The sequence below is a fragment of the Dipodomys merriami genome, unplaced genomic scaffold (genome assembly GCF_024711535.1).
Source record: "Dipodomys merriami isolate MVZ:Mamm:240054 unplaced genomic scaffold, mDipMer1.0.p SCAF_3, whole genome shotgun sequence".
NCBI lineage: Eukaryota > Metazoa > Chordata > Mammalia > Rodentia > Heteromyidae > Dipodomys > Dipodomys merriami.
The window spans coordinates 29,543,731-29,558,306 of record NW_027204492.1 but is presented as its reverse complement, the minus strand read 5'-3'; the positions used below and the strand labels follow the sequence as shown (position 1 = coordinate 29,558,306).

The following is a 14,576-nucleotide window of genomic DNA, read 5'->3' as shown; positions in this document are numbered from 1 at the left end:
TTGCAAACGATTCCTTAAATGGCTTATCACATTACATTCTTCAACATTACATTACACTAAATGGCTTACCATATTCTTCAACATTACATTAAAAGATAGTAGACATTATACTAAGTACCATCCTTTTCAGTCATGATCTGCATAACTCAGTTAAGTAAAAAGCAGTTAAACCCTGTTCTGACCCAGTGTGGTAATACAGATTAATGAGGTCCCTCTGTTGTGTGAGGGATTCATGCAGGTCTGGATAAAGTGAACAGCAGTTGTGGGTCTTTAACAGATAATTTCAGAAAATATATACAAATGAAAGAACGAAGGAAAGGAAGTACAATTGGGACTATCTTTCCCATCATCTTTTACAGTCACAGTAAAGGCCACCTTACACAATACATTAAGCCCCTGAGTTTTTCAGGGAGTCCAAAAAGTTAGAGGTGAAATCTTTCGGATGTGTTTTATTGTTAGATCTAAAGCCAAAGATTTCTCTGAAGAAAGGCCTACAAGCTGGATTATGTACCGTATTTCATAAATTAATTTTACCACCATGATACAGATTTGCTTTTGGGAAAACACAAAAATGAAAGAAACTGTCATTTCAGCTCTGGTGAGAAGCTTAAAATAGGTGGATAATGACAGGTCACTGGAGGGCAGAGGCAGCTGAGAATAGCCACTTCCTTATACACCACCTGTCCCAATCAGACACCACCTGTCCCAATCGTTCTTCGGGGGCACTAGCCCTAAACTGTTTAAGCTCGAAAAACAAGTTACATGCTAAAAGCTCCTGCTGACCCCGGCCATATAAACCTACTACAGCCAGACTCTGGGCAACCTCTCTTGACTTCGCCGGGGAGCATACCCCAATAAACTTTCTTCACCTTTACCTCCTCCTGCGTGTTCTTTCCTCACCTAAGACCTTACAGATCACAGTCCAGGCATGCACACAAGTAGAAAGCAAGACCCTATCTCAAAAAATAACCAATACAGAAAAGGCTTGGGGTGTGGCTTAGTAATAGAGCTCCTGCCTAGCAAGCACAAACTCATAGATTCAAGCCCAGATTTCACAAAAAAAATCTTACTGGATTGGGTATTGTGGTCTATGCCTATGATCCTAATGTAAGGGGAATTGAGTTTGAAGCAAGCCTGGTCCACATAGCCAAATCCTGTCTTTAAAAAAAGTCACTGGTAAACAACAACAAAAAAAACCCACAAAACATACAAATATGGAACAACTTGACTTCATAATCTTAAGACCTTTTGGGAATTTTCCCCTAATTTTTTTATAACTGTATGAATAGAAGTAGTGAAGTAAATTAGGCATATATCCAAAACTGTAAATCACCATACAAATGATGATAACAGCAATGGTAATGGTCGTGAGTTGTAAAAGGAATATTAGCTACTAGGTGTGACATCTGAGTTGCTATTCACTGGAAGAAAGTTCCTCCTATTATCTGCCCTCAGTCCCTCCTGCTACTGAAAATTTACAACTTTCGCCCACTTATTTATTGGGCAGTTATTTCTTTGAGGATTTGTTGTTGGGGGGTTTAATTTTTTGAGTTCCAAGTATATTTTAGATATGAGACCCTTGTCCGTTGTATGGCTAGTAAAGATCTTCTCCCAATCCGTGGGTTTTCTATTGATCTTGCTAGCTATGTCATTTGCCCTGCAGAAGCTCTGCAACTTTATGCAATCCCATTTGTCCAACCTTTCTTTGATTTGTTGTGTTTCCGGGTCTCTATTCAGAAAATTTCGGCCTGAGCCAAGGAGACCTAGGGTTTCTCCTATTCCATTCTGTAATGTTTTCAGAGTGTCTGCTTTGAGTTCAAGGTCTTTGATCCATTTGGAGTTGATTCTGGTGCAGGGTGATATATAAGGATCTAGCTTAAGTTTTCTACATGTAGTTAACCAATTTTGCCAGCACCATTTACTGAAGAGGTTGTCTTTCTTCCATTCTATTGTTTTAGCTCCCTTATCGAAGATTAGATGGCTATAGGTCTGTAGGTTCATTTCTGGGTTTTCAATTCTATTCCATTGGTCCTGAGGTTAAAGAGAAACTTCTCTGAAGAAGAAAGAAGGATGGCCAATAGACACATGAAGAAATGTTCAACATCCCTAGCCATAAAAGAAATGCAAATCAAAACAACATTGAGATATCACCTCACTCCAGTTAGAATGGCAAAAATCAAGAACTCTAACAACAGCAGATGCTGGAGGGGATGTGGACAGAAAGGAACTTTACTTCATTGTTGGTGGGAATGTTAACTTGTTCAACCACTTTGGAAAGCAGTATGGAGTTTCCTCAAAAGACTTCACATAGAACTCCCCTATGACCCAGCATTCCCACTTTTGGGCATTTACCCAAATGTTTACAAACAAGACCACACTAAAGCTACCAGCACAACTATGTTTATTGCAACATTATTTACCATAGCTAAGATATGGAACCAACCCAGATGCCCCTCAGTAGATGAATGGATCAAGAAAATATGGTATATATACACAATGGAATTCTATGCCTCCATCAGAAAGAATGACATTGCCCCATTTGTTAAGAAATGGAAAAACTTGGAAAAAATTATATTAAGTGAAGTAAGCCAGGCCCAAAGAAACATAGGTCCCATGGTTTCCCTTATTTGTAATATCTAGTATATGTATGAGTCAAGCAGAAAAGGTCAGACAATGTGATGTCAGGAAAATGAATCCTTAGATGTGTATTTTAATGTTTTTTTCTTTCATGCATGTGTTTCTAATGCATTTATAAGATTATCTCTTTGTTGCTTTGTATGTCCCTCCCCCACAGTATAACCCCTGCTTTCACTATATTTGATGTCAGTATAACTTGTGGAGGAGATGGGGAAACACCAGTTCTATAAAGATACAGGTGGACCTGTTGCAACAATGAGAAGTACAAGTTGTCATGTCCAAAAGGAGCTTTACAACGTCGGTGCGGGGGGGGGGGGGGAAGGAATAGGATTGGGATGGAGGGGAGGGGGGAGGCTGGGAAGGGATGTGAAGGGTAAACAAAGGAGGAGGCTGCAATGCTTGGTAAGAAATGTACGCATTATCCTGCCCATGTAATTGTAACTCCTCTGTACAGTATGTTCACAAATAAAATTAAATTAAATTAAAAAAAAGAAAAAAAAAGAAAATTTACAACTTGAGGGGGAGGGAGGAGTTGAGGAGGCAGGGAGGGAAGGGATGGTAGGGGAAAAACAAAGGAGAAGGTAACAATGCTCTCTAGGAAATGTACTCATTACCTTACTCATGTAACTGTAATCCTTCTGTACAGTATTTTTACAATAAAAAATATACAAAAAATGTGATTGTATGTCCCTCCCCCACGTTATAACCCCTGCTTTCACTGTATTTGATGTGGGAGGGGAAGGGAAAAAACAAATCATTTAAATAGAGATACAGGTGGACTCATTGCAACAATCAGATGTACAAGTCATTATGTCGAAAACAAACTTTACAACTTTGGTGGGGGGGGGGAGGATTGGGTGGGGGCGTGGGGGGAGGCTGGGAAGGGATGGGAAGGGGAAACAAAGGACCTGCAATGCTTGATAAAAAAAATGTACTCATTATCTTGCCCATGTAATTGTAACCCCTCTGTACAGTATTTTCACAATTTAAAAAATGTGAAATGAGAAAACAGAACAAAATTATTGATAAAGGGCAAAACTTCTTGGTAAAGAAAAAACCCTAGGCAAAGGCTGACTAGCAGTCAGCCTTAGCCTCTTTTCTATCCTTGCTAAAAATCAAAAGAACAACTCTCCCTCACTTAAGTTTGCCAAGGTGGCAACTTTGCAGAAGGCTACTGACAACCTTGAGGCTTATCACCAGCTGCACTGAGCTGCTGTATTAGTCAGGAGCTTACAATAAAAATCATTTCTTCCAGGCACCGGTGGCTCACGCCTGTAATCCTAGCTACTCAGGAGGCTGAGATCCGAGGATCACCGTTCAAAGCCAGCCCAAGCAGGAAAGGCCATGAAACTCTTATCTTCAATAAACCACTAGAAAACCAGAAGTGGCTCAAGTGGTAGACCTAAAGAGCACAGGGACAGTGCCCAGGCACAGAGTTCAACCCCAAAACTGACAAAAAAAAAACCATTTTTGTAAAACAGACTACCCCCACCCAAGGTTGTGTATAATCCAAGGATCTGTTTTGACTTTTTGTAATCAAGTATCAATAGTGTCAACAGTATTGATAGTATTAGTCATGCTGATGAAATCAAAATTATGTTTTGCTTATGCTCTTGTGACTCAAAGCTATGTTTTGCTTCTGTAACCTTGCTTGCTTGCCTCAACAACTAAGCCTTGGGCCTGAAGGATAGACCCCCCCACCCTATTGTCCCAGGCCCACACAGATTCCAGGTGTGAGTGAACTCCTTTGAAGTGCAGGCAGGGCAATCCACCTAAGCCCAGCTGTAAACATCCCATTGTGGGCCCAACTGAAAGGCCCCCACCTTCCTTGACCTAGTGGCTTTTTCACTAACCTCTACCTCCTTGCCCGGACCTCCTATAAAAACCCAGCTGCTGTCCCATTTCTCAGGCAAAACCTCCAAGCCCAAAGTAAGGTCTGTGCCCCTAGCTGTTCCTCAATAAACAGTCCAGCCTATTCCTTTTCCATTCTCCTCCATTTTCCTAACAGGGCCCATCAGCAGTACCACCATTACTCTTCAATTGAAGACTGCCACTGAGTGGTTCCACCCGGACAGCCTATCACAAATTATTATACATGATATTTACCATAAAGAGCAAATAAATTTAAAGGCCATGTAGCCATACCAATGAAAATGTGCCAAACCAACATTGCATAGCCCTTCTATGTGACTCTATGAGACAAGCAGAAATGGTCAGATAAGTTGATGTTAGGCAAAAGGAACCCCAAGATAAGGATTCAAATGTTTTTTTTCTTTCTTCTGATTGTTTCTAACACATTTATAAGATGATTTCTTTGTTGCTTTATATGTCCCTCCCCCATAGTATAACCTCTGTTTCCACTGTATTTGACGTTGGTGTAATTTTTGGAGGGGAAGGGAAAAAAATTGTTTAGGGATACAGGTGGACCCATTGCGACAATAAGATGTACAAGACATTATGCCGAAAAACGAACTTTATAACTTTGGCAGGGAATGGGGGAAGATGAGGGGGGGGAGATAGGAAGGGATGGGAAGGGGAAACAAAGGAGGAGGCAACAATGCTTGATAAGAAATGTACTCATTACCTTATTTTTTATTTTCACAAAAAAAAAAACCTATCCTAACCTGAGCTGGGGGCCCATTCTCCTACTTTCCAGGTAATAGGAAGCAGTCATTGCGCAGCTGAAATAAAGTTCCTAGCTTCTTTAACTGAGTGTCCCTTTTGAATCCAGGATATTATAGGAGGGACCAATTGAAGTGAAAAAGGAAAGAAGATAAGAAGATACTTTAGGATAAAGAAGATCAACAGATATTATATATGACATATGCACTTATATATGGAAATATCACAATGAAAACTCCTCATATTAAAAATGCATACTAATACCAAAAATTCAAGCAATAAAAAATTAGTAACAAAGATAAATCATAGTTCAATACTTAAAGATATTTGATTTGATTCTTACCCCTAAGATCAGAAACAAGACTAAAGTTGTCCATTCTAACTATTTCTCTTCAGCAATGTGCTAGAAGCTCAAGCCAGAGAAGTCAAGAAAAAAATAAAAGGTATCCAGACTGAAACAAGAAGTAAAACCCAATTAATTTGCCAATGACATGATCATATATAGAGAAAATACTAAGGAAGCAACTAAGGTCTAAAAAATTAAGAACAAACAAACCCCAGGGGGCCTGGCTTAACAGATAGAGCACCTGGCCTAATGAGCATGAAGCGGAGTCCAAACCCAAGAACGATAAAATAAATAAGTAAACAGACTACAAATCAACTTCAATAAAGTTGCAACATACAAATTTTAACTTACATTTCTATACAATGATGGTAAATAATATGACAAAGTTTAAAAGCAATTTCCTAACTGTAACCCCTCTGTACAATATTTTTACAATAAAAACATAAAAAAGCAATTTCATTAATATAAATGTGAAAAAGAATACAATATCTGGTAATATATTTAACAAAATGTACAAGATAATTCTGAGAACAATAAAATATTGCTAACCAAAACTGAAAAAGTTTTGTGGTTTTTTTCCCTACACAGTCTCACTTTGCAACTCTGGTTTTCCTGGGCACTCACTACATAAATTCATAATGCTCCTGACTCAGCCTCTCAAATTCTGAAATTACAGTCATACCCCCACCATGCCTAGCTTGAATAAGATCTTAGTGTAATGGTTGCCAAAAGGAAACTCCAACTCGGTTCAGGTGAAAAGGGTTTATTTAGAGAGTGAGAGAGCAAACCTCCAACCACAGAAGATGGAGTCAGGCAGAGGAGGAGAGATTATATAGGGGAGGTGGGGACAGGGGTGGACACAGTAGAAGCAGAGGTGACCTCAGAAGATGGGGAAATGACCTCAGAGCCTGGGGGACCTCTCACTGCCCCCCAGGTGTGCCACTTGCTTAGGTTACAGGTGCTAGGCAGGGACTTCTAGGGTGCCTGGGGTGAGAGCCAAGGGAAGAGGCCAATTCTCTCAGGGGGACCTAACACTTAGTAGATGGAGCAGTAGGGTGTGGAGGAATAGCTAAAAGGTACAGTGCCTATATAGCATGTCCTAGGCTCTAGTTTCAATCACAGCATCACAATTAAAAGATAAATGGGAAAGCTCCTATGTTCATAAAATGGAAGATTTAATGTTAATATGGCAATATTCCCCAAAGTAACTTACAGATTTAATGCAACAATGATCAAAATAATAACTAACTTCTTTGTAGAAATAGGATGGTTTATTATATTCAAGCACTCAAAAGCCACATAATAACTATTCTATAGAATATCACCTGTGCTGGATACTATACTTTTAGTTACTTAGTTAATAACTATATACAAATAGTTAATAATTATCTGTACTAAATTCTCCTTGATCAAATAGTTTGTGCGTTTTCATTTTTCTAATTAGACATTGGTTCAGAGTCTCATTATCAAAGCAACAATGTGAACAATCTTAGAATACTAACAACAAAGGTCATATGCTTGCTATTTAAGCAAATTTGTCTCTTTAATCCTCAGAGTTGTAAGAATACATAACTTCCTTTTATTCTTTTCTTCCTCATCATCCTCCAAACACTTAGATATACCTATTTTAGTAATAGCCCTTCAGAACATTTCTTCCCCTGGCTCTCTGTCAAAATACACTGTGTTATGTGTCATTTCTCTTGGGAGTTTTTAATTTTTTTAATTTTCTTTATTGTAAAAGTGATATACAGAGGTGTTACACTTACATAAGTAAGGAAATGAGTACATGTCTTGTCGGAACATTGTTACCCCCTTCCTCCTTTTCTCCCACTTTCCCTCCCCGGTTTCTTCCCTCCCCCTCACATGCTGTAGAGTTCATTTCCAACATAGTGTCCTTGGGATTTTTTCAGTAAAGGTTTTAGCTTTAAAAAAGTAATCATAGAAGAATAAACCTGAAGGATTTACAGTCCTGGCTGCAAAAGTTACTACAGAGCAACAGTGATAGAAACAATGTAGTATGTGCAAGGACAGACATACAAGCCAATGAAATAGAACCAAGAATTCAAAAGCAAAGTGATGTTATGGTTATTTTAGCCTAGGGTTCCAAAACCAAATGATTTATTCAATACAAAATACAGGTACAGTGTTAGCTTCGGCAGCACATATACTAAAATTGGAATGATACAGAGAAGATTAGCATGACCTCTGTGCAAAATACAGGTACAACCAAAAAGCCACGTGCAAAGGAATAAAACTAGAACCTTACTTTTAGATCAACAAAGGAGTCTCAGACAAAAAAAGAACAAATGAACTGGACTTCATCAAAGTTTAAATTTTGTACTATATGAATATTGCCAAATATATGCAAAAAACCTACAGAAAGAGAAAAAATGCAATTACTTATCTGATAACCTCGTGTAGACAGATTTACAGCTATAGAAAAGGCAGCTTAAAAATGGGATGAAACTTGAACAAAAAATTGTACAAAGAAGATACCCAAATAATGGACAAGCTCATGGAAATACACTCAACATCACTAATTGTTTTGGAAATGTACATCAAGGCCATGACATACCAGTTCATTCCCATGAGGCATGAGGATGGTATTATCAAAAAAAAAAAAAAAAACAAATGTGGGAGAGGAAATGGACATCTGGGAAGCCTTGGTGGGAATATAAATATGTAGAGACACCATAGTAAGAATGTAGTTCCTCAACAAATTAAATAGAAGTTCAATAGAATTCCCATATGGCCCAACAACACGCGTGCGCGCGTGTGTGTGTGTGTGTGCGCGCGCACACACACACATACACACACACACACACACACAAAACAGCTGCTCAATTCAGCACTTCTACCTGCATGTTCCTAGCACTACTTACTTTGGGCAAGAGGTAAGAACCATGCCAGTGTCCAGTAACACATAGATGGATTTTTTAATGCAATAGAAAATCATTCTTAAAAAGTAACAGAGTATTGACATTCATTATAGTGTAGATGACTTTTGAAAACATGCTAACCTTCTCAATAGGAAAATATGTAAGAATGCTAATGAAATTAGTGTTAATGGGGCTGAGGGAAGAAAAATAAGATAAGAGGGAATGATAGCTTGGCTGTAAAGGATAAAGCACACAAGGATTATTTTCTGGTGATAAAATATATTAAATTTAGCTGGGCCCTGGTGGCTCACACCTGTAATCCTAGCTACTCAAAAGGCTGAGATCTGAAGATCACAGATTAGAGCCAGCCCAGGCAAGAAAGTCACAGAGTAACCCTTACCTCTAATTAATCACCAAAAAGCTGGAAGTAGAGCTGCGGCTCAAGTGGTAGAGCAATGGCCTCCAGTATAAAAAAACAAAAAACAAAACAAAAAATCCCTCAGGGGCAGTGCACTGGCCCTGAGTTCAAGCCCCAGGACCAGTCCCCCCAAAATATTTAAAACTGTATCGATAGTCACATGTATCCACGAATATACTAATAATTATATAATTACTTATTTCTTTTTCATTATATTGTTATTATCCCAAAGTAGTTTACAAAGAAGTTACCATCTGAAAAATCAAGTTATAAATACAATGCATCTTGATTGATGTCACCCATTTCATCATTCTTCCTAATCCAGAATTACATATTTAAATGAATGTATCTCAAGGTAGTAGAATTCTCAATAAAACTGTACAAAATGCTTTAAAGAAAAATTCTATGAACAAACTGTCAGTATTTTAAGTGCCTTGAACAGCAAGAATGCTAACAATTTTTCTCACTTTGTCCCAGACTTCAGTATGGCTCTTTATGCTATTAAACAATGACATCCTTCTCATTTTTAAGCACTTAAAATGACTCTTAGAAAGTCCCAGATTTAATCTCAGTGCATTTATCTTGGTTCTCTTAGAAAAAAACCTCAGAGAATGGTGGTGACAAGAGTCTGGGGCAACAGATTGGGAGAAGATCTTCACTAGCCATACAATAGACAAGGGCCTCATATTTAAAATATACTTAGAACTCAAAACATTAAATCCCCCAACAACAAATCCTCAAAGAAACAACCGCCCCATTAATAAGTAGGCTGAAGACTTAAGAGACTTCTCTGAAGTGGAAATAAGAATGTCCAATAGACACGTGAAGAAATGTTCAACATCTCTGACCATAAAAGAAATGTAAATCAGAACAACATTAAGATTCCACTTCACCCCAGTTAGAATGGCCATTATCAAGAAATCTAATAATAACAGATGCTGGCAGGGATGTGGCTAAAACGGAATGCTACTGAGTGTAAACTTGATCAACCACTCTGGAAAGCAGTTTGGAGGTTCTGCAAAAGACTACACATAGAGCTCCTCTATGACCCAGCAATCCCACTTCTGGGCAAGACCGTACTAAAGCTACCAGCATGACCTTATTCACTGCAGCATTATTTACTACAGCTAAGATATGGAACCAACCCAGATGCCCCTCAGTAGATGAATGGATCAAGAAAATGTGGTATATATACACAATGGAATTCTATGCTTTCACCAGAAAGTATGACATCACCCTATTCTTAAGGAAGTGAAAAGACTTGGAAAAAGTCATATTAACTGAAGTAAGCAAGATCCAAGAAACATAGGCTCCATGGTTTCCCTCATTTGTAATAATTAGTATATACCTACAGTAGTCCTAGCAGATGAGCAGAATAGCTCAATAGCTATGTACATATGACCATATAAGATGATGCTAAGCAAAATTAACTCCAAGACAAGGAAACAAGAGGTTTTTCTTTGTTGTTGTTGTTTTTAATGTACTATGTGATTTTCTTTATTCTTTTGTGTTTTGTTCTTATCGTTTATCTCCTGTTCTCACTGTATTTGATTTTGGTACCCTGAGTATTGTATCTACGCTAATATGAATTAGGAAAGGGAAGGGGAACAACAAAATGGTGAGCCAAATGACAAAGAGTGAACCAATGCAACAGTGATACAAGATAACTTGGGGGTGGGAAAAGGGTAAGTGGGACAAAAATGAGAGAGAGGGTAACAAATTTGACAGAAAATGTACTCTCTACCTTACATATATAACTGTAACCCCTCTGTACATCACCTTGACAATAAAATTAAATTTTAAAAAAAGAATCTGGGGCATGGGAGGAATAGAAAGATTGGTACAAAGGGTACATATGTCAAGGGCTACAAAGTTGTAATTAGACTAGAGGGATATATAGTAATTAAGGTTATAAAACCAATTTTTATTCATATTTCATCAGCAAATGGCAGTGATAATAAAACTAGTACAATGAAGTTTGGTATCAAGCCACTAAGTGATTTTGAATGAGGTTATTAAGAAAAGTACAGAGTACCCAGTTAACATCAAATTTCAAATAAATAACTTTTTAGCATAAAGTTCACTCTAAATAATACAAGGAATACTTTTATTTTCATTGGTTGTATAAAATACAAATTTAACTGGGCATCCTGCATTTCATTTCCTAAATTTGAAAACCTATATTTGATAAAAAAAAAAAAATTACCAGTGGCAATGGCTGAAAACTTGGGACTCTACCCTGTAAACTGAAGCATGAGGCATTTCTATAAAAGAGGAATGTATCATTTGAAAAACATTTTCTTCACTAAGTATTTCTTGGTAGTAACAAAAACTAGCCTACCTCCCTAACTACACTAGAAATGAAAAATTTACCATTTTTCTGTATTTACTTCTGAAAACACAAATAATGGTCCCTTCTGTTATTGCCAATGAAAATATTTCTTCATTCTCCCCTGAGTTCATATTAGTAACTGTAAAAGAGAACTTAGGCTATGGATATGGGTCAAGAAGTAAGATGCCTAACAAGCTTGAGAACCTGAGTTTGAACAAAAGGTCAGGAAGGCTAAAAGATTTGGTTTAGCAATTTGGAAAGCAATATGGAGGTTCCTCAAAAGATTACACATAGAGCTCCCCTACAACCCAGCAATCCCACTTTTGGGCATTTACCGAAAGGATCACAAACAAGGCTATACTAAAGTTCCCAGCATAACTATGTTTATCGCAGCATTGTTTACCATAGCTAAGATATGGAAACAACACAGATGCTCCTCAGTAGATGAATGGATCAAGAAAATGTGATATATATATATGTATACACACACACACACACACACACACACACACACACACACACACACACAATGGAATTCTAAGCCTCCATCAGAAAGAATGACACAGACCCATTTGTTAGGAAATGGAAGGAGTTGGAAAAAATCATATTAAGTGAAGTAAGCCAGGCCCAAACAAACATAGGTCCCATGGTTTCCCTTATTTCCAATAATGAGTATATGTCTAGGGCATATGTACATATGAACATATAAGATGATGCTAAGTAAAATGAACCCCAAGATAGGGACACAAGTGGTTTTATCTATCTTGCTATTGCTTTTAATGTATTTATAATGTACTATGTGATTTTTTTTGTTTCTTTTTTATGTTCTTCCCCATGGTATAACTACTGTTTTCACTGTATTTGATTCCGGTGCCCTGAATCTTATATATACATTTTTCTAATTTGGGGAGGGGAAGAGAAATAACAAAATGATGAAATAAAGATACCCATTGTGACAATGAGATGTACATGACACTATGTTGAAAACAAACTTTAGAAATTCTGGGGGGAAGGGATGGTAAGGGGAAAAAAAGGAGGAGGCAACAATGCTTGATAAGAAATGTACTCATTACCTTGCTCATGTAATTGTAACCCCTCTGTACTGTATTTTCACAACAAAAAATTTTAAAGAAGAAATTCTGGAGGGGAGGAGTTGGGGAGGTGGGAAGGATAGGGTTAGTAGGGGAAAGACAAAGGAGGAGTGAACAATGCTCAATAGGAAATGTACTCATTACCTTACTTGTAACTGTAAACCCTCTGTAAAGTATTTTTATTATATATATAAATATATATACATATATAATTTAAAAAAGATTTGCTTTGGGTTTGGGTTTGGGTTTGTAAGAGAGAGAAATCTAGCAACTAGAAATATCTAGAACACCAAAGCTCACATTTAAAATGTCCTTTTTCCAAACTTGAAGACTAGCACTTGGACAGTCCCTTATCTCTAGATCATAGAAAAGGGGGCAGCAAACCAGCTGAGAAACATAAGAGATGCTGCACACACACACACACACACACACACACACACACACACACACACACACACACAAATACACACACACACAATTCTGATAGAAGGAAAAAAAGGATGGGGAAAATAAAAACAGGAGATGAATTTTTTTATTTTCCTTTCACAATATATGTGGAGAAAGGGCCATGTTAACATACTGTCCTTGAAAAATCTCCAGGCAGTCTTAGATGGCTGTTGTGGCAAGCACCTCATAGAAGCAGACAGATAAGAGCTACCATGAACAACAAATGAAGGAAATGAGTCAGAACCTTTGATAAATCCTTTTAAGAGGCAGAGACAATAAATAGTTGCTTCCTTAGCTTCTTAAACCTACATAATTATAACCAGGCCTGCCACACAGGCATTAGATCACCACCAGGCATTTTATATGTTTTCAGTCCCAGACTGGACAGGATATCCTGAAGTTTCATTTAAAGTTAAAGTTCTCTAAGAGGTCCAATAAGATCTTGCATACATAAGCTAGGCATTGCAGTACAGTTTGCAAAGGAGAACCAGTCCATCAGTAGAGGACTGGCAGAAGAAAGTACTCACCATACTTGTAAAAGGGCAGAGAAGCTGGAGGCTAAACAAGTTCTCACATAGAAAGCAGTTTTAGTGTTCCAGTGAACAGTCCTAGTTTAGAGAATCACACCAAGTGTGCCATCACACTACAGAGAGTTTGGCCAGAGAGGAAAAATCCAGGCAGCTTGGTCAAGGAGACAGATCTGAGCACTTGCCAGTGTCTGCGGTGGTGGTGGCGGCTGCTGCCATATTAACACAGAGAGCCCGGGACAAAGGCACCAGATGCCATGTGCAAACAGATTCTATTCATCACCAGCAAGAACTGATAAGGAGCAGAAGTCTTCATCCTGCTGATCGCAGACCAGGGAAGGCCCAGAAACCAAGAGGCTTGAGTGAGTACATGCCAAGACATCCTTACTCCTTCTCATGGAGCAGTGGTGGGAAGGTAGCCCCTCCCCCCTCACCAGAGAAGAACTTCATCTATAATACTGACAAAGGCACAGCCTAGCAACTGGCTCCAAATCAGGCCTTGGAAGAAAACAATAGGAGCCATTCAGCAGGTCACAAGAACCTGACCTGACTCAGCTCCAAGGTTGTGAATTGAGTAATCAATTTCTGAATTAAGTATGTACACAATGAAGGATAAGGTCTAAAATTCAACGACGGGTATGTATCTGGGGATGAGCAGAACAGCAATTAAGTCATGCAAAAAATAAAAATAAAAAAGGACCAAAATGTTAAAAGGGACTTAAAACACACACACACACACACACACACACACACACACACACACACACACACACACACACACACACACACACACACACACACAGTTTTCCTTTTACCTCTCCACATCCCTCTAATCCTATTTTCCCCCACAATTATCCCTAAACCTGTTAATTTCTGATCTGATGAATCCCTCTTTGATGTTCTTAGCCCATTAATACATAGTGATTTGATGTTGGATAGATTATATCTCTTGAACTAGATTGTCTCTGCAGCCATTTTGAATGTGCAACTGCAGGACTCTGATGCTTGCCTTAAAATAGTGTTGTAGCGTGCAATTGGTGTTACTTTCATACCAAATGGGCAGAAAAAGCAGGAGAAACACAAGAAAAATGGCAAGTCCAGGTATCTCAACTCCCACTCATGGTAATCAGGTAACAGAACAGTTAATGAATAATCCAGAGAAGAGTTCCCAAAAAGTGCTACAAACACCATTGGTAAACATGGTGAATGAAAAGATTGAAAACCTGCAAAGGATTCAGTGTGAGCTTGATAGAGATGAGGCAAAGCTAACCAAAGAT

The 14,576-nt window shown here is 38.2% G+C and overlaps 1 protein-coding gene and 1 pseudogene across 2 annotated transcripts in view; one reads left to right on the top strand and one right to left on the bottom strand.

The window, feature by feature from the left end:
- Klhl13 (kelch like family member 13) overlaps nt 1–14,576 on the bottom strand; it is a 164,661-nt gene that overhangs the window by 110,094 nt on the left and 39,991 nt on the right. The window lies entirely within an intron of this gene.
- On the top strand, nt 7,749–7,818 carry LOC138840536 (U6 spliceosomal RNA; annotated as a pseudogene).